We start from the raw sequence: 26,100 nt of genomic DNA, 5'->3' as shown, positions 1-26,100 counted from the left end.
GGTCTGCCTACCTGAGTCGCTGTGCCCGACAGGTCTGACCCTGCCGGTCACAGCGGCCCCAGTAGGCAGACCTGTCATGGAAACACTGGCACCGTTAACAACGGTGCCAGTGCTTCTGTGTCCCCATTCCCATGGAGTCCTATGGGACTCTGTGGGAATAGGGAACAACATTTTACCGGTGCCTGAGTTTCTGGGCCACCAGGGTTGTAACCCCCCAGTGGCACTGGGAAGTCAGGCGCTGATAAATATTTACGGGTCCAGCGGCAATCCGCCGGTAGCACTGGCACAGTTACCGCCGGACCCGTTATGAGCCATTGTCATGCTGGCTGTGCCAGTAAAGACCAGACGTGGCACTGTAAGAACATACTTATGTTGGCTATGTCCAGTAATGCCAACATAGCCACTGGACGAAAGCGGTTTCATGTTGGCTGTGCAAATACATTCTGGTACTGCCACTATAGGAACATACTTGTGCTCACTATGCTCAATAATGCCACAATTGACAGTTTAAGAAGTGTCCTCGACCACCTCCTCAAGTTTTTCTGTATTTTCGCTTGAAAAGTGCTTCTTCTTCTATATCTTCATCACTGCCCTCAGGGTGCCCGCTGTTTTAACATGTTCATCCACACTCCAGGTCATGTAGCTGCATTGTCCATTTGGGATACAGTAGACCCATCGTCCCTCGTAATTCTTATGATCCTTTGGATACGAGAATTTTGTTGCTTCAAGTGCCACAATACTAGCTTTTATGTAGTCTCTGATAGCATCATCGGTCAGGACCTTGTCTTCTGGTTCATCCTTGGCATCAATCATGATCTTCATTCCCGCTGCTTTCTATGCCGTTTTCTTACATTGTCCAATTATAATTCTGATCATACAGAATCCAAATATGATTATCACCAATATTGCTCCAAATAATTTGAATATTTTCACCATTCAATAAGGAATCCATTAGAACAGGAGGGCGAACCAACTGTCATCTGCCATGGCCTTTGTCTCATCCACCATTTTCACATGTAGATCTGTCAACATAGATATGGCCGCTGTCAAGGTCCCGTTCTCACTGTCATAAAATGATGTGAATGTGAAACATGATGGCCAGATCTTGGCACAAACACCTCCTTCCATTGCTGTAATCATGTCGAGGACATATCTATTCTTGAGGGTCATCAGCCTTATGGCCATCAACTCTTCTTTTATGATGTCAAATCGTTTTATAATGGCATTGATTTTTTGTAGCAGCTCCCATCTGGTGACCTGCAGCCATTTGGCATTTACCACTGTTTTGATTACAAGCATGAACATAGATGTGAACATCACTGCAGTTCTGCTGAAGAATGTGTGCTCATCAGGAATGTTTTCATAAACCGTTAGTGATTTCTGTGAGAAATAATTTGATCTCTTCCTCCACTGGAGTTCTATTGACCTTTTTCTACTCAGGTGATCGTCCACCTTTGGAAATTCTTCAATCTTCAGGTCACTCCGTGGAATCACCAATGCTGGAACATTGATGTATACCAATGAACACACTCCACCCCAATTCCTGGGAAGTTTCATATATGCTCAAGATCCCTGAATTTCTATTAGTTGTGTAATTGACATCATATTAAAACCTTCGCCGACTAGCATGCTCCTATTCAAAATCTCTTTAGTATCTTCAGTATCAAAACCCAACATTTCTGAAGAATATGCGTCTCTTTTGGCTTCTATGTCTGCAACTTCATTTCCGTGAGAGATAAAGTCTGTTCCTTTATGGTGAGTTGTGCATTTCACAACCCGCTATGGCTACTGGGAGTTGTAGAGCCTGAATGAGCCTGTCCAATAAAGAGCATGTTGCACTGAAGTGCAGTCTGCGCGGAGATAACCCCTCCTTTTCCAGAATGACAACCCTGCATGTACAATTGACGTCACACGGGCGGAGTCACTGTACACCGTCACTTCCTGCCCTTCATGTTTCTTGAGCACAACAATAAGCGCTACAAATTATGCCGCTTGTGCAGAAAAATTAGACGGTAGTCATGCACTCACTACTACCTCAAATTCATCATTTAATCTGTGTCTTGCAACTGCAGAGCCTGAATGCCTCTCCCCACTAGTCTGGTTAATTTTCGAAGAACCATCAATAAAGAGAATCTCCCCTCCCGCTAGAGCATTTTCGTTCACATGGGGTATATCATCATAGAATTCAACATAGTTTGAACAGTCATGCACATGATCACCTTCCTCTATAGGTTCAGCTACAAACGTGTCTGAGTTACACCTCTCTATCTTAATCGCTGGGTTAGAAATCATTACTTCATAAGTTGAAGCTCTTTGTGATGTCAATGTACCCTTAGGTATCTCTAAAATGGCAAATAAGGCGTGATCCACATAGAGAGTCATGAAACAGCACATGGTAATACTTGTGGACTTCTCAATTGCAAATTCAGCAGCAGCCAAAGATTGTTTGCATGGAAAACTTACTCTCATAACTGGATCTAAAATCCCACTGTAGTATGCCAATGGCTTGTACCCCAACGTTGTTCTTTGTGTGAGTACTGCTGTCATTACTAACCTATTGCTGTGTGGAAATAAATAAAATTCCTCGCTATAAAAGTGGATCTGTACAGTTTGCTCTTTTTAATTCCTCTTTTCCTTACCAACTTGTGCCTTCTTTAGGGCTTGCAAACGTGGCTTGGTATATGTGCTGTAGTCGAACACCCAGGCCCTGCAATAATTGCATAAGCCCAGAAACTGCTGCATTTGCCTCACTGTGTTTGGCTTTGGTGTCTTTATAATAGCTTGAGATCTTTCAGGTGTCACCATGTTTCCGTCATGTAAAATTAACTGACCTATGTACAACACCTCTTCCTGACTATACTGACATTTCTCCTTGTCTGCCTTATATCCTTAGTCTGCCAATATAGTCATTAACTGAACAGAGACTTGTCTACATTCATCATCTGTTCCACTGCAGACTAGTATGTCATCTACATACTGAATTACCACACTCTTGAGTTCAATGTTACCTAGATCCATCTGTAGGACCCTGTTAAAGATTGATGGGGACTCACAATACCCTTGAGGAAAACAAGTATGTTTTAGTCTTTTCTGTCTGAATGTAAAGGAAGTAAGGTCTTTTGAGTCCTTATTCAACGGGATCGAGAAAAACGCATTTTTCAAATCGATCACCGTGAAATGCTTAGCTTCTACTGGGATACTACAAAATATTGTCACAGGATTAGGAGCTAGTGGAAACTCAGCCTCTACAATCTGATTAAGAGGGCACAAGTCCTGGATAAATCTCCACGATACCCCTTTAGATTTTTTAATCAGATACACCACAGTATTGCACATGGATTCCGATGGCACTAGGACTCCCTGACTCATCAGTGCTGACATTTTCTTGAATATGCCTTCATCAGCTTTTCGGGACATAGGGTACTGTTTTTCTCATGGTAAAATTGCTCCTGGCTTGAGTTTTATTTTAACATCTTCTATTCCCTTCAATAGGCCTACATCATATGGGCCCGTAGTCCAAAGGACACTCAGAACCTTTTCTAGGTCTTCCTGAAAGAATGCTGGTTGTTACCGCATTATTGCAATTCGCTGTGGGACTTCTCTTGTATCAATCTTTATCCAGTATCTAGTATGTAATGCTTAAAAAAACACTACCTCGTCATTGACACGTTCATCTCTGAACATATCTTCTTCTGTTATGTCAGTCAATCTGTATCCCTCTTCAAGAGCTATCACTGTCCTTCATTCATTCTCTGGCATTTCTGCCATTCTCCATTCATCTACTCCTTCAAGCATTGCTATTTCTAACCATAATCTAGCTGCTTCCAGTTCTATTGGAATAGTCTATCCATCTTCCTCATCCATAGGTACTTGTGGTCTAAATAGGAACTCATCAGGTATCCTCACACTCTTCCCTACTAATTCAGGTGGCCATGTCAATAGAATGCTCACCCCATACATGAAGACCTCTGGATCTACTGGGACTCCTCATGGAGCCGCTTGCTCTGTAAATGCTAATATAAACTCTCCTACATTTAAATAGTGTATTCCTGGAGTGGAACACACTATTACCTGATCAGTAAATGAAATTGTCATGTTAAGTTTCACCATTAAATCTCTTCCCTAGATATTAACTGGGGTCTGTCATGCAAACAGCAAGGGGTTTGACATATCACATTCCCCTATAGTAACAGGTAATTTATCAGTAAAAGGAACTAAATTCATCGCTGCAGAGAACCCTTGAGCATTCATGGCAATACCTGACATTGGATACTTTCCCTCTCTTATACAAGAGCGAGTCGCCCCAATGTCTACAAGAAATGAAAAGGATTTGCCTCCTATCGTCACATCAACCCTTGGTTCCTCTTGGGGGTATTGTGTTACTGATCACATCAAGTTACCTTGTGAGCTGTCCTATTGAGGGTACAAATTCTTCCCTGTCCCCGCAAAAGGGTTTCCTCGTACCACAGTGACACCCCCTATCCTAGGTATACGCATTTGCCCTGTTCTCGCATTCTTTTGGGTTTGCATAGATGCTTGTTGTGACTGCCCTTGCGGTGAGATGCTCAGCCAACAGGGGAAGTGTTCCGATTCCAGTACACCCACCTAATGATGTAAGCATGAAACCCACGAAGGTGCCCAGACCTTACATAGTCATTTCAGTCCCTAGAAGGACTGATAGAGGAATGAGTGAACTTGAAATGGATGTGATGAGCAATAATACACACACACTTGTGGTAACAAAGACATAGAACCTCCGGAGACAGGGTCGGCAGAGCAAGCATGAGAGGGGGATAACGAAAAACACACACACGCAAACGATGAGTGCATATACACCTGGTCTAGTGTCAATAACTACAGAACCACAGTCCAAAGAATGGGAGACGTTTGGACAACCAACAATGAAAAGTTCCACACCAAGAGAATCCAAAGGACAAATGGAGAAAACTGAACCTTTTAAGAAACAAAAGGAGTTGGAGAATAAACAAACAGAGACAGCATTGACAAGCGTGAGTCCTGAAAAACAGCCACATGCGGGAAACAGTAGCAGAGTCAATATGGACATTCATAACCAGAGCAAAAAAGTTACAAGAGGACAAAGTAAGAATTACCAGACTTTCTCCTACTCAAATGGTACAGATGAAAATGCCTGGAGCATGGATGGAGATACCTACCTGAAAATCCTCCGGGAAGAAGAAGCTATATGGATGAAGTTAAGGATGTGCTTATGGCAAACTACAGAAAAACGTTAAGAATCAGAAGAAACGACTACCTGGACAGCACAGCATATTTGGGAAATAACATCTGGTACCAACATATGAAAGAAGTTGGACGACAAACTTCCAAGAAAGAATGCTTTGTTTGTGCACTCTTCACTTACAGCATGGGGAAGTGAAAGATCTTTGTAGCTGTTGAAATAGACGTGCAGACAGCACACTGTCTGTCACATATAGCAATGTGCATGGCCAGAGACCAGTGTATGGGAAGTGATGCTTCACTCAAATGGCCAACTGAAGCAACTGATCCAAATGAAGAAGATTATGCCCAAGACATAAAGACAAGAAACTATGGAAAAACAAAGAACATTGTGATCAGATATGAGAAGCCTGGAGTTAAAGGAGCAGAGATCAGAAGAGAGGAAAATCAAAGACTGAACGTTCAAGGGAAAACTCCAGAAGAAGCTTGGAGTTGGAAGAACAGAGGTCAAATGCAAATTTGGGGAACAGTGCTTTCGCCAGACGGATGGGAGAATGGAGTAGTGATCTACAGAGCATGGGCAGTGATTGGGCGCTACCAGGATTCTATTGACATAGTACAGAATGGATGCAAGCCATTATGGCCAAAGCTTGCAAGACTGCTAACATGGGTCAAAGACAGAGGACGACCCTTGCAGATAGTGCCATTGGAGAATTCCAAATTGTGCTTCAGAAATAATGGTACAAGAAAAGTGGGAGAGAATCAGAATTGTGGTCGAGTCTTTGACGCTCCAGGAATGATGCATGGAACTGCAGTGATTATGGATCCTTATTGTGCATGTGGATCCAAAGCATATATCAGATTGCTGAAGAATTGGGGAGATATATGCACATTGGTGAATGTCCATGTTCCAGCGTTGGTGATTCCAAAAAGTGATTTGAATATTGACAGTTTTCCAAAAGCAGATGCTCACCTGAGAAAGAAGAGATCTGTGGAACTGATGAGCCGAATGAAGAGAGAGAATTACTTTTTTGCTAAATCAGAAGAAGCCTTTCATGCGATTCCGTATGAACACAGGTTGTTCAGCCTAACCTCATCAGTGTTCACAACAATTCTGATGCCAAGAGTTCAGGTTGGAGCAAATACTAAATGGTTTCAGATAACCAGATGGGAGTTGCTGCAGACCATTAACACGACCATAAAAGGATTCATTGCAATCAAGCAAGAGTTAAGGGCGATTCGACTAATGACTCTCCAGAACAGATATGTCCTTGACATGATCACAGTTATGGATGGAGGTGTTTGTGCAAAAATTGGAGAATCATGTTGCACCTTCACACCTTCGCACGATGATGAAACTGGAACCTTAACAGAAGCCATAGGTATGCTGGCAAAACTACAGAATCAGATGATAGATGAAGTTGATGAAGTTGATGATGACAGCTGGTGTGGATCACTATTTTCATGGGTTCCACAATGGATGGCAAAGGCATTCAAATTCCTAGGAGCCCTCCTAGTGATGACATTGCTTGGATTCTGGTTTATCAAGATAATAATAACTCAGTGCCAGAAAACTGCAAACAAGGCCATAGGAATGAAAATCATGATTGATGTGGAGTCAGGATGGAAGCCCAAGGACCTGCCTGATGAAGAAATAAGAGACTTTGTGAAAGCCAGCATTTATGCACCAGAAGGAACAAAGCTTCGGTATGCAAGGAAACACAGAAATTATTTGGGAAGATGGATCTATTGCAGTCCAAGTGGACAATGTCAACTAATGACATGGAACAAGGATGAGCACGTAAGAACAACAGGAAGTTTGAAGGGAGTCATAAAGATATGGACCCCAAAGAGACATTTCTTCAGACCGCTATGTCTGGATCCAGAGGATGAAATAAAAGTGGATACAAAAGAAGTGAAAGTGGTCGATGAATCGCCCCAGAGGGGGGAGTGAAGAGGAAGTGCCAAGCACGATTCACACTCCTACCACCCATTTTAAAGTACCAGGAACATTCACGCTGAAATATATGACGTATGATGAGCAAATAACCCAGCAGAGAGCCGCAGTGGGGCTCTGTCCAGTACCTATCAGAATAACAGCACCTATTGAAGTACCGACACCTAAGAGAACCGCAACAGTAAGGTACCCATTAAGAAACCATATTGACAAGTGAGACAGAATGACGATTGTCAGAATGTAATACCCGAAGAAGTTAAGAAGATACTGAAGGAAGACGAATGATGACGTCATAAGAACCCGGACTGACTCACATATAGAAGATATAATGACCTGAGAATGATGACAAACGAGACAAAACACCATGGACAAGTGACATCCTAAAGCCTGAAGTGAAAAAATGGATGTCAAGAACGATGAAGATATTCAGTTAGTGTAAAAGTGTACATAAGCAAAGTAACCAAAAGAAGCACAGAAAACGTGAGGCTTGCTTATGCTTAGTAGCAAGATAGATTGCGGCAAGGACCACCTATACATATATCTACCTCAAGAAAGCACTTTATATAAGTATACTTCCACTACGCACAAGAGCAGAATCACCTAAAGGTTACTAAAAGTCTCAAGAAGAGAGTTTTGCAGCAAACAAATCGAGAATTAAAGACAGAGAGAAACTCAGATGAGGGTAAACCATGCCAAGAAGCCAAGGTCGTATCATCTGAAATAGGCCAACGGTGGATGCAATTAAAGAGAAGAAGAACAGATTATCCTGTTCAGGAAAGGTCAAGAGAAGCCACAGATGGCAGACGACTGGCAGAATTAAATCAAATGTACGAAATTGCATGAAGAAAGGGCCGATTTCACGGTGTCAGAATCACGTGACCAGACAGGTAAGAAGGGATGAAACTTTCACACCTACGCCTGGACCTTTGCCATGCCCAGACGCCTTAACTTTCCCAGACCAAGAAGCAGACTCGAAGCCAATTACAGAGAAATAATTGACACATGACCACTGAGGTGATGATTGATTGCATCTATAATTGGAGGGAAGCTGGGGTGCAGACAAAGTCCCTTCACCTCGCCAGCTATTCTACATGCTGCTAAGCACAAGCGGAAATGTATGAGTGGGGTTGATGCCAACCCAATCATAGTGGACCATGTAATCTAGGATCCTATTGTTAGTAGAACCAATGAGACGTTGTACTTTTAGTGATGTTTACAGTAGCCATTTTGAAAGAAGGGCTTAGTTGCCCCACCTGACATTGCCTATCCAATCCCCTCTCTCCGTTATCATATACAGGTATAGTACCTATATTAAAGTTACCTTCCTAGAACCAATCAAGTTGCATGCTAATTTTTAAAAGTTACACGTCAGTGATGACGAGTTTTTGGTATAAATGTTATGTTTTTTCTGAAATTAATTAGAGTTGTTAAAGCAAGAAGGAAGATTGAGTGATTGCTGATATTCACTGAACTCCCTGTTTTTTGTATTTGTCATTAAACGGACCCCCTTTGCCATTGAGTTGTCATTATTGATTTGGTGCAAGAGTACAAATCTGCATCCCCATCCATCTCAAGGGTGCTGCTACTCATCTTAAAGTGCTGTTTGGAAACCCCCAGTCCTATGGGTCGGCTGGGGTCCCTACTGCACACATGCTCTGGCAATCCCTGACATAGAATATGATAAAATAGTGTGACTGTTTTTTCGGACGGTTCACGTGTTTCAAGCTGCCATTTCTCGAGGATATACTGAATGTGAGCAATAGGGTCTTCACCTTCCTTCATTTTACGTATCATAATTGTACCCATATCGGATGTATCAAGATACTGTACCCTGAGATCCCTCCCAACATCTGCCCTGCAATTATTAAATGGCGCTCCATCATGCGCTGTGTTTTGTGCTGTCACACCCGCATATGCCACTCATCTGCAAATGTTGTCAGCTCTTTCCCCAAGAATAGCTGCCAGTAGCCCTTTTATGTCTCCTATGGCTACCCTGTTTCCTCCTGTCATTTTCTCTAATGCGCATATCCATTTACCATCCCCCAAAGTCAAACTAGGGAGCTTGTACTTTAAGTTATTCTTATCCATTTGAGGCCATGGAATATATTGTGGCCTTGCTCCCCTCTTCTCTAGCAAGGGGAACTGTAAGAACTGTAAGAACCCAATCCCATAGTTGGATCCCACTATTCGTTTACCTAATGCAGGGGTGATCGTCTTGAGAACCCTCTGCATTGTCCACAAGGCCTTCTGGGGCCTGGGGACTCAACTCTCTCTTCCTAAATATCTTCCTTCTTGAGCTCTTCGCTCATCCGCCTCCAACTCCCTCGCTACTCCAAGCAAGGAGTTGGTGGTGGATATCTCGCTTCGGTTGGGGCCGCCCTCTGGAACAGCGTGCCTGCCTCACTGAAACGAACCATCTCCAGTTCCGTAAGCACCTCAAAACCTTTCTCTTTGCTTCTGCTTTATCTCCTTCTCTCCCTAGCTGAATTCCTTGCTGAACCTGCACTGGTTACCTGGCCACCCTCTGTTCTCGGGCCCAGGTCCCTCCACCACCATTTGGACACCTGCACTGCCTTCCTGGCAACCCCCTGCACTCATGACTGTCTCTGTATCCCTACAGTCCCACTACCAGCACTTGACACCGGATGTCTGCACTTACCCTTGCACTTGCCCCCAGCTGGCCGTACTTTACTTATTGTTATTATTCTTTATCCCATGTACTGCACTTCCCCCCTCCCCCTCTCCCTCGCACTTTCCCCCTTGCCCCTTCCCATACACTTGCTCGATCTGAATGACACCTGGCCTAGTAGGATCACTGTCTGTCTTCCCTATGTTCCCCTTCCCTTGCCTCGTCGCGCCTTGAAACATTTGTGTATAGGCGCGTTATAAATGCCATATTATATCATATCGTCCCTATTCATCTCCTTGCTGGCAATAACCTTAACCTATTCTCATAAGGTGGAGATTCTCCTCTCTTACTACATTATCACCTTTGGGGATGCTCAGGCTATGGTACAGGATCTGGAGTTTTTGCCTTAGGGTTTTCCAATCTGACCATCTTACCTCTTTATCCATCTGTTGACTTCCCAGGGACACACACACACCCTCTCCCTCTGTTTTATGACCAGACTTCCTTTCCTCGTCTGACATTGCTAGACCCCAACTAGTGTGACTATCATCCTCCTCTTCCCTATCTAAATGTAATCTGCTCAAAGACAGTGCTCAGCTTCATCACTAAACCTGTTTTCCTCCCCGTCCCATGGTTGAGGTGCCAGGGATTGATTGCCGCTCCCTCGAGTTCCATACTCACTGTCCTGACTTATTTGCTGATATATTTTATCAATCCTTTCTCCAATATTTTCCGCATCATATTTTTCCTCTTCTAGTGCTACTCTAGGTGTTTCTAGCACTGCTTCTTTTATCAGGGGAATTTCTCTTATTCTATCCTATCGTATTTCCTCACTCTGCCTTATTCGTTCTATAAGAATGAGACTGGCATCCAGACCTCGCTGCCTTCTATTCTGTTTTATCTCTTCATCCACTTCCCTTCCCTTTCTTGCATTCCCTTCTTGCCCTTTCTTCTTCTTGTCTTTGTTCTTCCCTTCTCACTTCCTGTCTTTGTTGTTCTTCTCTCCTTCTCTGTAATCTTTTGTCCTTTACTTTTTGTACCTCTTCTTCCTCTCACTTCCTTTCTCCCCTGTCTCTTTCTTCTTTCTCTTTCTTTCTAATGTATTTCCTTTGTTGCTCTGCCCACTTTTCATCTGTCTCTTGTTCTTCTCTGTATATCTGTTCCTGTCTTTCCCTGCTTTTTCTTCCTTGCCCATCCACCCTTAGTCTCTTTTCTTGTTCCCTGTCCTTCATTTCTTGCTCGTCTTTGTCTTCTCCCTACCTAACTTCCTCAATGTTTTTCCCATCTAACTTGAGTAATATCTGTCCTCCCATCCATTCGTTCTGTATGAGCATTACCTTATGAGCCCTATCCTTTTCTCCTTTCCATCTTTTGATTTCTCAGTCTATGTCTGTCTATATATCTGACGTCTCTTCCTCTTTCTTCCTTGTCTTGTACAGACTTAGAGGCATCTTCCTTTCTTTTGCTCTCTTCTCGACTGTCATCACTACTGTAACCGGTGGGTTCATATGTTGGGTTACTATACCCCACTGCTGCTTTCAATTCCTTTAAAGGATAAACCCCTATCTTGTCTGTATCTGTGCTTTTAATTTCAGGCAAGGTAAGAGGAGCTGAGGGCTCAATGCCATCCCCTTTATGCTGATTAGGTCTCCACTCCTCGGATGGCTGGTCCTCCTTCTCCTATTGATGCATTTTTCAAAGTTCTAAAGCTGCCAATCCTTTCTCTAATTTATTCCCTGTGTACGCAGCATGCACATATGTGGTCATATGTTTTAATACTTTTGACAATGATCCCCCTTGTGGCCATGGCATGAACATTTTATCTGCTGTATCCTTTACCCATTCTGCACTATATTGTTTGAGCTTGGGCGCATGTCTTCGTAGTGTTTTACAACAGTGCATGAGAGGGGTGTCCTCCATAATGACAAGTCGTGATTGACTGTCGATACTTACCTGATCGTTAATAAAATCTCTATCTCAAGGTTAATCAACCACCACTTTTAATCTCAAAACAACAACTATGAGGAAGCACCATCAATCGCCGCTCAATCGTCTTTTATTTGAACAACCTATCTATCTTGTGATTGGCGCCAATCGTTTACTAGACCTTTACTTTAAACGTCACTTCCAACCTTCACAACTTACTATCTCCTAAAACTTCATACAACAAATAATGCTCAAAATAATGACATGATACCCATTAATAACCCCTGTGTTCACCTTTGCTTCTGTTATGAGAGTTCATAATCAGAGTTATATTTCCCACACCCCCAATTATATTACCCTATACAGGGTTTAAGACGTCACCTTTCACAGTCCTGACTGTGCGTATTCTCTCTCTTAATATTCGGATTGGAATTTGAGACGTCTTCCTCTATCTCCCTTGAAATAGGATTACTTAGACATTCCTTTAACTCCCCAAAATTTTCTGTTACTCAAACATATCAAAATCCTGCCCCTTCATAGTGCCATTTCCCTTAGTGTACTTACATCCGTTAACCCGAGGCCTTCAGTATCATCTCCTCCTCCAATCCGACCACTTCGCCTTCCGTCCCCAAAGCACACGTGGAAACCGAGCAGGGATTTCTTCAAAGAGGGACCTGCTCACCGTCTCGATTCTTCTCGCAAGTTTATTTCTATCGGCCGCTCTCTACAGGAAGCTTCACAATCTTCGAGCTAATGGCAGAGGATTCCTGATCGTCTGAAACTCTAGAGCTGAACTCATTTGAATCTGAAACCATCCGCACTGCTAGCACGTGAGCTTATGGCCCTTTGGAAAGTGCATATGGTAATGTATGGGATCACACCAGAATTATTCTGAGTACAAATAACCGGACAAACTCAAGAAGATGGCAAAGTACTGTTGTATTAACAAGTATCTAAAACAGGGAGGTTACAACAAGTATCAACAGACGTACACTGAGTCTCTTAATGATTTCCACAAAAAATACAATTCTTATACTTAATAATGCATCAGATTGACGTCATACTACGTGGCAATAGTGAAAAACCTATCAAAGGTCAGGATTGGTTTAAGGCAAACATCTACACTTCTAAAGGAGCTTGGATTGTTATTGAATGTCCAATTTCAGGTGGCAAACGTATGCCTACCTCTTAAAACATGTCATTTCAGAAACATTAGATACACAGTTTCCCATTGGGCTTACAAGCTATAAGGTCTTCCTTATACAAACTAATACAATTGGTTGGCACACTTGTGCCATGTCTGGAACATTCAGTTAATTTAGCAGCATGTAACCCAGACCAAGGTGCAGGGAGATAGGACATGAACCTACCTCACCACCCAATTAGCCTAGCATCTCTCACCACCCATGCCTTCTGCCATGAAATTGTCTTTGTACTTGGCCTTGCAGAGTATTCTCGTCTTTGGGAATGCACAGGAGTGAGGGCACTCGCTATAATGTCTGGAACTTCAAGTTCAAGCTCTATTTCCATCCTTCGTGCATGTGACAGGAGACCACAATCTGGTCCATTTTGCAGCTTTTAAACTCTCTAAATTAATTAAAACTTGGCATCCATTGTGTTCTTTCTTGCACCTTAACATGAGAAGATTCATCCTCCACACATTGGTTTTTCTTCACAGTAGATAGCTGAACTCAATTTCTAGGATCTTGACTTCAGGCCAGACAGCCTCGCCACACAGCTCCATGAGCCTATTGTTCTGCTGCGACACAGTTTTCCACTCTCCCTTCATGTTTTCTGGCTTACTTAATTCATGATACCAATGTCCAGTTTCTGCAGCTTTGACTCCATTCTATTCACTACTCATAGCTAACTTCTAGAATGACTTGATCTGCCTTGCGTTTCAATGTCTGTACATTCATTGATCTTTTGTTTTTTGCAGCACTTTGGTAATGTGTAATCTTTTACACGTGAGAGTTCAACTGATTCTTTACTTCATCATTAATTTCTTTAGGATCCATACATATGTCTTTGGTCAATATCTTGGGACATCATGCACACTTTCTTATGACATCATCAGTTTATTTACTTGGTTCTTCCTGATATTCCTTCACGGAGTTCCCCCTGCAGGTTCCCGTCACTTTGAGGGTACATTTAATCGGGTTGTCTCAATGGGTGTCTCCTTCCAAAGACTCACTGCGGTATTGATACAATAGCTGGTGTCAGGCAAGGCATGGTTTCATTTCTCCAATGCAGGGGAGGTAGGGGGGGGGCGGGATCTCCTGCAGATGTATACAGCTGCTCCTCTACACATACAGTGCTGGTACAAGAATAGAACTGCCCTCTAGACTATTGGCACTGAATTATGTGTAAATGGTAAGAAGCCCAACAGCAATGTTTTGGATCCTTCTTGTGCGCTTAACAAGGAAAAGAATCATTTTTCATTCATGTTGTCAAGGTGAATCAAACTGCCTGTATTCTAAAACAGAATATATTCTAATTTCAAATTATTTTACATTGTCATTCTACTCAAACATATAAATAGTGAAAAAAGGACAATTCAACACATTTCTGTATTCTTTTTGTTTTTCTTAAATTCAGCAAAATGGTACATAAATAAATGATAACGATCATAATTAAATCCATTTTCACATTTAATTTACAAATGTTATTTTCTTTAGCAGATTGAATAGAACAGTGCTCATATGTGTAGGTTTAAAAACTGTCCTTGCTCAATGCATGTCAGGTTTTGCCACCCTTCTTGAAGAGAAATCCTAATCTGTTTTACTTAAGAATTTCTTCTAGAATGGGAAATATTGTATTTTATTTTCCTTGATAATCAAAACTCTGATGATATTAATCTATTTAATGATGGATATTTGTTAAATCTTCATTAAAGTCCACAATATTTTGGAGTATTTATAGCAAATCCATAATGTTTTTCAATGTTTGATTTGGTGCTAATGATTACTGAAGGTGTCCATTCCAATGATGACTACTATTCAACACTGTAAGAGCACCCTCATGTTTTGTTTGCTCAATAACACGAATATCACAACATTTGCAAGCTCTCTGTGTCAACAAATGCAAGTATTGCCACTGCAAGAGCACACTCAGTCACGTTGGCTGTGCCCAATAATGCCACTGTTGACACAGTAATAAGATATTGAAGCCCGGCTGCGGTGTCAAGGACGGTGTGTTTATGAAAGCAGAGCTGTTAGGCTGCTGTGGCTCTGGCTTTTGTTTGTGGCTTTTGTTTGGGGTCTTTTGTTTGGACACTGCGCTCTGCACTTTGGACATCGAGTGACACTGAGAGCGTATTCTGCTCATTGAATTGGATCCTAGAACTGGGAAAATCATCTTGCAACACGCTGATCAAACGCTGATCAAACCAGCTGCCTGCTCCTTTAACGTTCTCGGAGAGCGAAGCGAAGCGAAGCAAAGCGAAGCCACACTCCCAGAGAAACCAGGAAGTGAAAAACAGGACACCCAGCCCTCGCGACGTGAAGCCCGGCTGCGGGGTCAAGGGTGGTGTGTTTATGAAAGCAGAGCTGTTAGGTGTTATAGACTGCGTCACGAGGACGTTGCGTACCTGTTCGTTTGGTTGAAGACCTTGATGATGATGCCAGGCTGTCAGGAGTCCTGCGTTGATGTGGTTGATGACGCGAGGAGCCAGCCCAGCTCCCGCCCGAATGGAACCGGGTTGGAGATGAACCAGCTCCTAACGCCACGAGCCTGCTCACCCCTGATTAACGTGGCGTCAGGACAGTGCAAGCACTGACAGGGGGAGTCTTTCCAGATGAAGATACTGAGTCCCAAGGAATACTGGATCCGGAAGATGGAAGTCCCAAAGAAAAGTACTCTGTGGGAGTTGGTAGGTGGCAGGATCCGGGAAGGAAGGTAGAAGTATGGCTCACAAGGTAGACACAAGGCAGAGGAAGGCTGAATGGGCAGGCAGACAAGGTACAAGAGCAAGGCCAAATGACACAAGGTAGAGAGTGGTAGAATGGACAGGCAGACAAGGTACAAGAGCAAGGGCCAACTAGGGGACACAGGGGAACCACCCAACTCAGAAAAGGGGAACAGGAACCACCCAACCACAGGACAAGGGAAGGGAGAACAAGGCAACTACGGATGTACCCGAGGGTACCAGGAACAGGGAGGACAAGGATCAGGTAACAGGTAACAGGAAAGGTAGGCTCAAGGAACCGGCGAGGAAACACAATCCTAAACAAACCGCGTTGAGACGCAGTGTGAATGGAAGACCGGGCTCCTTAAATAGGACTGCCGACCCCAAGGAGGCTTGGAACGCAAGCCGTGCCGTCTCCCAAGCGTGGGTTGGCTCGGAGAGAGGCGCGGACCGCAAGATCCTCCGAAGCGAGTACTCCGTGCAGCGCGCATGCGCGAAGAGTGCGGAACGGCCGCCCGCGCATGCGCTGACCAACCTGCCCAGGAAACCCGGAAGCGCCCGATGACCAGGACAACCCAGGAACCCCTAAGCGAAAGCGCGGGTACAGCCTCCAGGATGGTGCACGCCGCTTCAAGTAAGTGGACCCCAATGCGGGCGGCATGACACTATGCCCCCTCCCAGAAAGACCCGGAGCCCCCGGCTTCCAGGGACAATGAAGGAAAAAGTCACGAACCAGACGGGGCGCATGCACATGACAGCGTGGTTCCCAAGTGCGATCACAAGCAGGGTAACCCTTCCAACCAACAAGGAATTGGAGCACGCCCCGACGAATCCGTGAGTCACATATTTCCTGTACCTCAAATTCAGGGACCCCCCGTACTTGAATGGAGGAAGGCCGTGGACTGGAACGTCCAAAGACATCCTTCACAAAGGGTTTCAAAAGGGAGATATGAAACACTGGATGCACTCGCCAAGATTGGGGTAACACCAGTCGAAAAGCAACTGAGGACAAACGTTTAGAAATCTTGAAAGGTCCATAGAATCGGGGTGCCAATTTGGTGGGCAGATTGCGTACTGGCAAGTTCTTAGAAGACAACCAAACCATATCGCCCACCTGGAGATCCGGCTCTGTAGTCTGATTCCTGTCTGCCTGTTTTTTCATGCGCTTCCGTGTCTCAACCAGGGTACCCCGTGCCAGGTCGTGCTGCTTTTGGATGTCAGAAATCAATCGATCCGCCGAAGGAACAGCACTGGGTAGTACTGGAGTAAAAGGAACCAACTTGGGATGTAGTCCAGTAGAGCAAAAGAAAGGGCTGATACCAGTAGCAGTATGCGTTGTGTTGTTATAGGACACCTCAGCCAAATCAAGATTCTTCGCCCAGTTGGATTGAGTAGCATTGGCATAACAGCGTAGGTACTGCTCAAGAGTTTGGTTAGTTCTCTCCGTCTGTCCATTTGTGTGTGGATGATAACCAGAACTCAAGGCTCTGCGGATACCAAGATGATTGCACAATTGATGCCAAAACGAAGAGAGAAACTGCGAGCCACGATCAGAGATGATCTTTTCCGGTAATCCATGAAGCCGGTAAATGTTGTGTAGAAATGCCAGAGCCATCTGAGAGGAGGTAGGTATCTTAGAAAAAGGTATAAAGTGAGCATACTTCGTGAAACAGTCCACTACTACCATAATGCAAGTATTGCCCTCTGAAGTTGGAAGCTCGACAATAAAGTCAGTGGCGATGGTGTGCCATGGGTAAGGCGGTGTTTCAGTAGGCTGAAGTAATCCCAAAGGTTTTCTCCTTAGCGTCTTAGTTTGAGCGCAAACTGGACAACTCTCCACATACCTTTTGACCTCCGTAGCCCAACCCGGCCACCAGAATTGTCTGGAAACCAGCTCCTGAGTGGCCTTGACGCCACGATGACCACCAACATGTGAATCGTGTAATCCTTGAAGGATGTCTAACCGGAGCAAACATGTCGGTAAGTACAGACGTTTCAAAAAGAACAAAAGACCGTTGTGTTCAGTGATCTGTGGCCGCTTCAGGATGTTGACTCGATCAGGGTCCACCAATGTTTCTTGTACTATTCTCTGCAGATGAGGAGAAATCGTCAAAAGAAAATGCTTAGGAGAAATCAATGGAGTGTTCTGACTGCAATCCTTCTCTTCCTTCTCCAGAGAGCGCGATAAGGCGTCAGCCTTCAGGTTCTGAGAGCTGGGGATGTAAGTAATGTTGAAGTCGTAGTGAGAAAAGAAAAAGGCCCACCTGGCCTGGCGAGCGGTGCGACACTGCAAGGATCGTAAAAATTGCAGGTTACGATGATCAGTGCGGACTTCTACAGAAAAACGACCTCCCAGCAAGTGGTGCCTCCACTCCTCAAACGCAGACTTAATGGCCAAGAGTTCCTTCTCGATGACAGCGTAGTTCTGTTCACTCGGAGCGAGCTTTCGTGAGAAATAGGCCACCGGGTGTTCTTCGTCAGATACTGGATGCTTCTGTAGGAGAACAGCGCCAACAGCGAAGTTGGAGGCATCAGCCTCAACGATGTAAGGCATCTCGTCGTTGGGATGACGTAAAACTGGAGCTGTACTGAACGCCGTCTTCAAACGGTTGAAGGCTGCTAACGCCTCTGAATCCCAAAGGAACGGAGTCTTAACGCTGGTCAAACGAGTCAACGAGGCCGTGATACGAGAAAACTGAGGAATGAAGCGCCGATAGAAATTGGCGAATCCCAGGAATCTTTGGAGGGACTTCAAACCATGAGGTTGTTTCCAGTCTCGGATTGCTTGTACTTTATCAGAATCCATGTGGATTCCAGCCTCGCTGATTACATACCCCAGAAACTCCATCTTGTTCCGATGAAATGAACATTTTTCAGCTTTGGCGAACAATTGATTCTGTGATAAACGTAGAAGGACCTCTCGTACATGTGAAACGTGTTCCTCTGGATTTTCTGAGAAGACCAGTATATCATCTAAATAAACCCAAACCGAGATGCCAATCAAGTCACTGAAGATGTGATCCATAAACCGCTGGAAGACGGCCGGGGCATTACACAACCCGAAGGGCATTACCCTGTATTCGTAATGCCCAAAAGGAGTCTTAAAGGCCGTCTTCCACTCGTCGCCCTCCTTGATTCTGACTAAATGGTAGGCTCCGCGAAGGTCTAGTTTGGTGAACTCTCTGGCTGACCGCAATGACTCCATGATGTTTTGAATCAAAGGTAACGGGTACCTGTCCTTAAGGGTGATGTCGTTCAATTGACGATAATCGATACATGGCCGTAGAGTGCCCTCCTTCTTCTTCACGAAAAACAGCGGGAATCCCGCGGGGGATTTGGAAGGTACGATGTATCCTTTCTTGACACATTCATCCAAGTAGTTCCGAAGTACCAGTCTTTCGGTCTGAGTCAAGGAATAAACCTTCCCATGTGGGATCACCGCACCCGGAATCAGGTCAATGGAGCAATCAAATGTTCTGTGAGGTGGAAGGGGTATGTCTCCAGGCTCAGAAAACACTGTCCTCAAGTCAGCATACGCATGTGGAATCTGGGACAAGGAGCACAAACCAAGTGGGTTCTTTCCAGTGGTAAGAGAGGTTGAGGTTGGTGACTTCAATGACGTGCTGGAAACACAACATTCCTGAATACAAAGAGTAGAAGTAAACACTAGAATACGAGACTCCCAATTGATCGAGGGATTGTGTCGCTGAAGCCAAGGTAATCCCAACACCACTTGATATGAAGGCGATTTGATGACATCGAGAGCAATTCTTTCCTCATGAGTCTCGATTCGCAATAGCATGCCAACGGTATGCATTCGTATAGGTCCGGAAGATAAAGGTGTACCATCAATGACCTCCACAGGTATCACATTTCTTCTGGTAATCAATGGTATGCCGTTGTTGATGGCGAATTCCTTATCAATATAATTACCGGAAGCCCCACAATCCAATAATCCATGAACATCAATAGTCTTATCCTGCCACTTCAGACTGATCTTCAAATTCATCAAGACGGCTGGCTGCATAGGCGGAAACGCAGTACTGGCACAAGAAAGGACTTGTAGCAAAGAGGGACCTGTCGTAGCCTTTCCAATAGACGACAGGTCTTCTAGTTTCCCCCTTTCTTGATAGGACGCAAAGGACAGGTGCTCAGATAGTGACCGGCAGCACCACAGTATAGACACAATCGTAGTCTTCTTCTGCGCTTCTTCTCCTCTTCTGATAAGGGACCCCTTACTGCACCTAATTGCATCGGTTCAGTAGAGGAATCCGAAGGTACTGGCAATCCAGACGGTAGGGTTGAAGGCCTGGGGAATACCTTCTCAAACCGACGTCTCTCACCCTTTCTCTCGGCCAATCTCTGGTCTATCCTTAAAACTTGTTCAATAAGTTTCTGTAGATCTTCGGGTTCAGGAATGTGCAACAACTCGTCCTTGTATTCCTCTCTTAATCCCCGGCGAAACAAGGTCTTCTGTGTTATCTCTGGCCATAGGGAATCAGTCGCCAGTTGACGAAAACGGCTGATATAAGTTATTATATCGGAATTTGCCTGTTGAATATCCATCAATAGATTCTGTGCTGTGGAAGCCAGATTAGGAGACTGGAAAACATCCAAGAACGCTTTTTCAAAGGCCAAGAAATCGCTAAGAATGGGGCTATTAGTAACAACCAGGGGTGTAGCCCAAGCAAGAGCGTTCCCAGATAAATTACCCAAAATGTAGCCGATCTTGGCTTTATCATTGTTGAAATGAGTCGAACGGTAGAGGAAATGTATCCGACAATGATTGCAAAATTCACCCACACGTCTGGGATCTCCATCGAATTTGATGGGTGCGGTGTGAGCCATGGTGTTTTCCGACTGGGGAGATGCCCCTATGTTCTGTGTCACCATTTGACGTAAAGCCACGTTCTCCTGACGGAGTGCCGTCATCTCAGCACGAAGAGCTTGTACTTCAATACGAAGACCTGGATCCTCTTCCATCTCAGAATCTGAAGTATCCGAAGGCAGGCGTCTCAATCTGTTATAGACTGCGTCACGAGGACGTTGCGTACCTGTTCGTTTGGTTGAAGACCTTGATGATGATGCCAGGCTGTCAGGAGTCCTGCGTTGATGTGGTTGATGACGCGAGAAGCCAGCCCAGCTCCCGCCCGAATGGAACCGGGTTGGAGATGAACCAGCTCCTAACGCCACGAGTCTGCTCACCCCTGATTAACGTGGCGTCAGGACAGTGCAAGCACTGACAGGGGGAGTCTTTCCAGATGAAGATACTGAGTCCCAAGGAAGACTGGATCCGGAAGATGGAAGTCCCAAGGAAAAGTACTCTGTGGGAGTTGGTAGGTGGCAGGATCCGGGAAGGAAGGTAGAAGTATGGCTCACAAGGTAGACACAAGGCAGAGGAAGGCTGAATGGGCAGGCAGACAAGGTACAAGAGCAAGGCCAAATGACACAAGGTAGAGAGTGGTAGAATGGACAGGCAGACAAGGTACAAGAGCAAGGGCCAACTAGGGGACACAGGGGAACCACCCAACTCAGAAAAGGGGAACAGGAACCACCCAACCACAGGACAAGGGAAGGGAGAACAAGGCAACTACGGATGTACCCGAGGGTACCAGGAACAGGGAGGACAAGGATCAGGTAACAGGTAACAGGAAAGGTAGGCTCAAGGAACCGGCGAGGAAACACGATCCTAAACAAACCGCGTTGAGACGCAGTGTGAATGGAAGACCGGGCTCCTTAAATAGGACTGCCGACCCCAAGGAGGCTTGGAACGCAAGCCGTGCCGTCTCCCAAGCGTGGGTTGGCTCGGAGAGAGGCGCGGACCGCAAGATCCTCCGAAGCGAGTACTCCGTGCAGCGCGCATGCGCGAAGAGCGCGGAACGGCCGCCCGCGCATGCGCTGACCAACCTGCCCAGGAAACCCGGAAGCGCCCGATGACCAGGACAACCCAGGAACCCCTAAGCGAAAGCGCGGGTACAGCCTCCAGGATGGTGCACGCCGCTTCAAGTAAGTGGACCCCAATGCGGGCGGCGTGACATTAGGCTACTGTTTGGCTCTGGTGGCGAAGTGAAGGTGAAGTCCGTGACATGCGCACCGGGGGACTTGAAAGGTCGCTTCTTATCTGTTGCCACACAGACCTCGGTGGGGGAAGTTGCATGAGTTGGAGGTTGTGCTCTGGTGTGCCGGTCTGAGGGACTTCAGAGGAGCTTGAATCCACTACTGCGGTAAACCGGACCGAAACAGAAGGTGAGCGTTACCTGACCAGAGCTCCTCATCACAATCACTTTGCAAAATCTATTTTGCCTTTAGTGAGTAAACGCATTTAAACAACAAGGGCAGTAGTGGACTTAATTGGTGATTTGCGTGACTGTGACTGCGGGGCATGGCCCTTTGAGCAGTCGTGCTTACCTATACCTATACATTGTCACAAATCAACCGTTCATGTCCGTGATATCGTACTAATCCAACTGGCTTGACTGTGACTGCGGGGCTAGTCCCTTTGAGCAGTTGAGCTAACCAGCGTGTCTTGGCAACTTAAAACAGTGTACTTATTGGTCCCAAAACACTGCAGAACTCACCGATTTAGCCAGCCACCTGCAACTGACTGACATATATTTTATCTATATTCTGAAGAAGGTTACGTGGCGAACAGTTAGAGGTGACCAAGGCTAAAGAGCCATCGTGGGTTGGACCAGGAGCTTGATCTGATTTTTGACTACGGAAAGTGAGCCTATTATGGCATACAAATTAACGACAAGCATGCCGCTGAACATTCCTCATTTAACATCAGTTAGGAAACTATCAAATCAAGGTGACTCGGAAGTTATCCAGCAGAAATTTTACTCTGCCACTTCAACCACACCTACGCGAGCGTCTTTCATTTCAAAACCAAAATTTACTTTTGATAATCATATGAATGACTCAATTGTTTCTATTTCCACCATGTCAACATCCCATCTAGTTGATTATAATAAATCTGGTGGATCAGAGGCCAATAGTTTGCCATTTCCCATGAGTACACCATGTGTGAAGGTGAACCCTCAACCACTCTCTGATCATACAATGTTAGTATCCACCAAACACATTCCAATACACTCTTCCTCCCGCATTGTTACCTCACCCATAAAGTTTCCTCCCTTGTGTAATGATCATACTTGCTTGTCCATTCATGCAAGCCATTGTGAATCTCCAGTATTATGGAGAGATAAGAATTGTTATGGTGAGGTTCTCCATGTTGGAGAGGTGGATTCTACTCAAGTAGACTCACGAGTACACACACATAAATCTATGTTACAGTCCTTTGCCTTTCCTACACCAAGAGCAATCAAAACAGTTCCAGCTGATTCATTCCTACAGCACTCAACCATGATTCAACCAGCTCTCGGTGCTATTAACACTACCATTATATGTTTGTGTAAACTATTTGAGTCACTTGATACAAAGGTCTCACAACAGTCGAAAAACAATTTGATGATTTAACAAAGTGGTTATCGGCATATTTTTGTACTACACAGTCCAAGAGTATGCTAGTACACAATGATTCATATGCAGTGAACAATTCAATGGAATGTGTCGATTCTAATGTTGATGGTACTGATCATAATCAGGCCAGGAGTAGTGAACAGATGCATACTGCCCACCAGGAGGGGGAATTTGAGGCCTGTGCTCTGCCTCTAATCTCGGGCATAATACATTTTAGTATAAGCTTGTGGTATGGCCCGAGTGATGAGGCAAAGCCTGCCTTTACTGTACATTTACCTCAAAAATGCGCCACTGGAGAAAAACAGGCAAAGATAGTGTCAGCACCGGAACGGCCAGTAGGCCAAGGTTTAAGTCATTTAGAGGCACTGAAAGCGAGAAATCCTAAAGTTACTCAAAAGAAATCGCTCTTTGCTAAAATAAAAAACCCGAAGAATATGGTCAATGTCAAACATACCAAAAAAACACTTAATTCCTTTTTCCTTTTTTAAAGCCTTGAGCAAAACATCTGCTCCACAAAAAAACGTACCTGTGACAATTGGAACAGTGCCTATTGTAACATCAGTACCTATAGCGCCTTCGATTTTACCTTTGGCGCGGTCTGTTACAATGGGACTAAGTAACAAAGATGGTCGGGGAGGTCTTTTGTCTCCCCTTTCACAATATGTACTATCAATAGCCGTAACAATGAGGCTGACAATCAACTTGCTGCACTAAAGAAACATAATACTGATTTGTTTGGCTCAACCCAGGTTAAGTCCATTGAAGTATTGTCAGTACCCACGGCTCACGATTTACCAACCTTGCCAACTAAACCTTTAAGTGAACAAGTTTGTGAACCCTCTAGAATGCCTACCATAACACATGCTAATGTTTCTTTTCCTAAAGTGCATGTACCTACAGCAGATGTCTTAGCAACACAACATGTGTTCGTAAATTTCAAGCAGAAGGTAGAAAGATATTTGGCCACTAACATAGCCAGGATGCAAAACACCTTTCCTGTAGCGGTGGCGACTGCGAGTGGTCAAAGCCCACAAATTTCCTCTCACGAAGAACAGCATATACAGGAGGAAATGTGTGGTGGGCAACGTAACGTAAGCACTGACAACTCAAAGCTAACATGGAAACTACCAAATCCTAACTTTCAACCAGTTTCACGCCACATACATCCACGCAGGGCACATTTCCATACCTTCATCCTAAAATGCTGAGATGGAAATTTTACTTCCTATGATTTGAATCGTCAGAGTGTGTTGAACATCTTTGGAGATGTCCCCGAGCTTCCTAATGTATCAACAGAGGACATTGATCAAATAGAATTTATTTCAGACTTGACACACACAATTGTGAGATTATGGCTCCCTTCTGGAGTAGTGCGGGATTCCATCTGGAGGTGTAGGATGCAATTGTTCGACATGGGCTTCCTTCTAGCTGAGGACCCAGCAAGTGCCCATCCCAAAACCCAAAATGTCTATGTGAAACCAAACATCTATCATGGAGTAAAGCGAGAAAATGTAGTTGCTCAGAGTAGCGCCACCCAAAATTATTAACCATCAATATGTCCTGCCCCTTTTAAAATAGCAAGTTGGAATACGAGGGGCAATGCTCTTTTACAATCGTCCATTGCTAAATTGACCAATCTTTGCCAGGTGATAGCTCTACAGGAAACTTGGCTCATCGATTGCCCATTGTGGGATGGGTATGAGATTGCCCTGCTTCCTGCACTTCCCAGTAGGGGTAGACCGTCCTCAGGTCTCCTTGTGGCAGTGCACATCGCTAGTGGCCTGCATGTTAAGCCGTGGTCGTCCGTTGGGGCTCAAATACAACTAGTGCAAATTGTTAGTCACACGCAGATGATAGTACTTGTATATATATAGGAACACGGCCGTCATGTCTGATGACATCTTTTATGACGGCCTATCCGGGATCTTAGATATAATAGCGATGAACAACACAATTTCAGAAGCTATCATTGCAGGTGATCTTAACTTGGACTGTTGGAAGACCACTGGCAGCACGCAGGATGTCCAGAGATGGAACAACCTCATGCAAGACCGCAACTTTTATATGCTTAACGGTGCTGTCGAAGGAGACATACCACCTCAACACACGTGGCAGCGTGGGTCTAGCAGAAGTACAATTGATTATATTTATATGCGTGCACGATTATTCAAGAATGTAATCAAACTGGACATCTGTGACCAGCCACACAGTGATCACAGACTGTTGATTGTACACTCCACCTGGAACTCGCCGATAATTATAGACAAGACTATCTTGCAAGCAGAGTCAATAGTTAATTCTTCTAGAAATCGTCTCTGGGGGAACCCTGATACTTTAATCAACTTTTCAACTTGTGGTCTATAATGCATTGCAAGTTGATACCAAGCAATACTCTGAATTGTTAAAACCATTCAGGAAGACAAAAACAATCCCTCGGTTTAACCAAATACGACATCCACACACTTTCAATGCAGAGATTCATTGTATTAAAGCAGATTTCAAAAATCTCAAGAAATAATTAGCAGCATCTCAGGATCCACTATGTTGGCAGCACTTAAAAACAGCCAAATGCTGCTATAAAAATTGACTAAAGAGTGGAAAGGCAGCTCAATTCCAACAGGATAGTGAGACTATGCAAAATGCCATGGCTAACAAACACTCTGCACTGTAAATACCTGTGCCTTACAGACCAGGGTTTGTGTAGGTCATTAATTTTGGGTGCCTGTAATTTACCGTTACAAATTGCAACTGTCAACTTTTTAACATGTCTGAAGTTAGAGACTACCGAAAACCAAACTTGACACTGAATAAGGAACAAAAAGTAAAATATGATTACTTATGTGTTAAATTAATTTTTGGTGATTTTTGATAGTAAAAGATTTCTATTTTTCTGTGACACTAAGAAATCACAAATAGAAAGAAAATGTTGAAATGTATGTGTGGGTTTTTATTATTGGTTGTATGATTATGTATATTTTTGTTTCTTTCAAAGTCGTTGTGGTT

Source organism: Ambystoma mexicanum, chromosome 13 (assembly GCF_040938575.1).
Source record: "Ambystoma mexicanum isolate Mex_15411 chromosome 13, UKY_AmexF1_1, whole genome shotgun sequence".
In the NCBI taxonomy this organism is placed as follows: domain Eukaryota; kingdom Metazoa; phylum Chordata; class Amphibia; order Caudata; family Ambystomatidae; genus Ambystoma; species Ambystoma mexicanum.
This window is presented reverse-complemented; position numbering follows the sequence as displayed.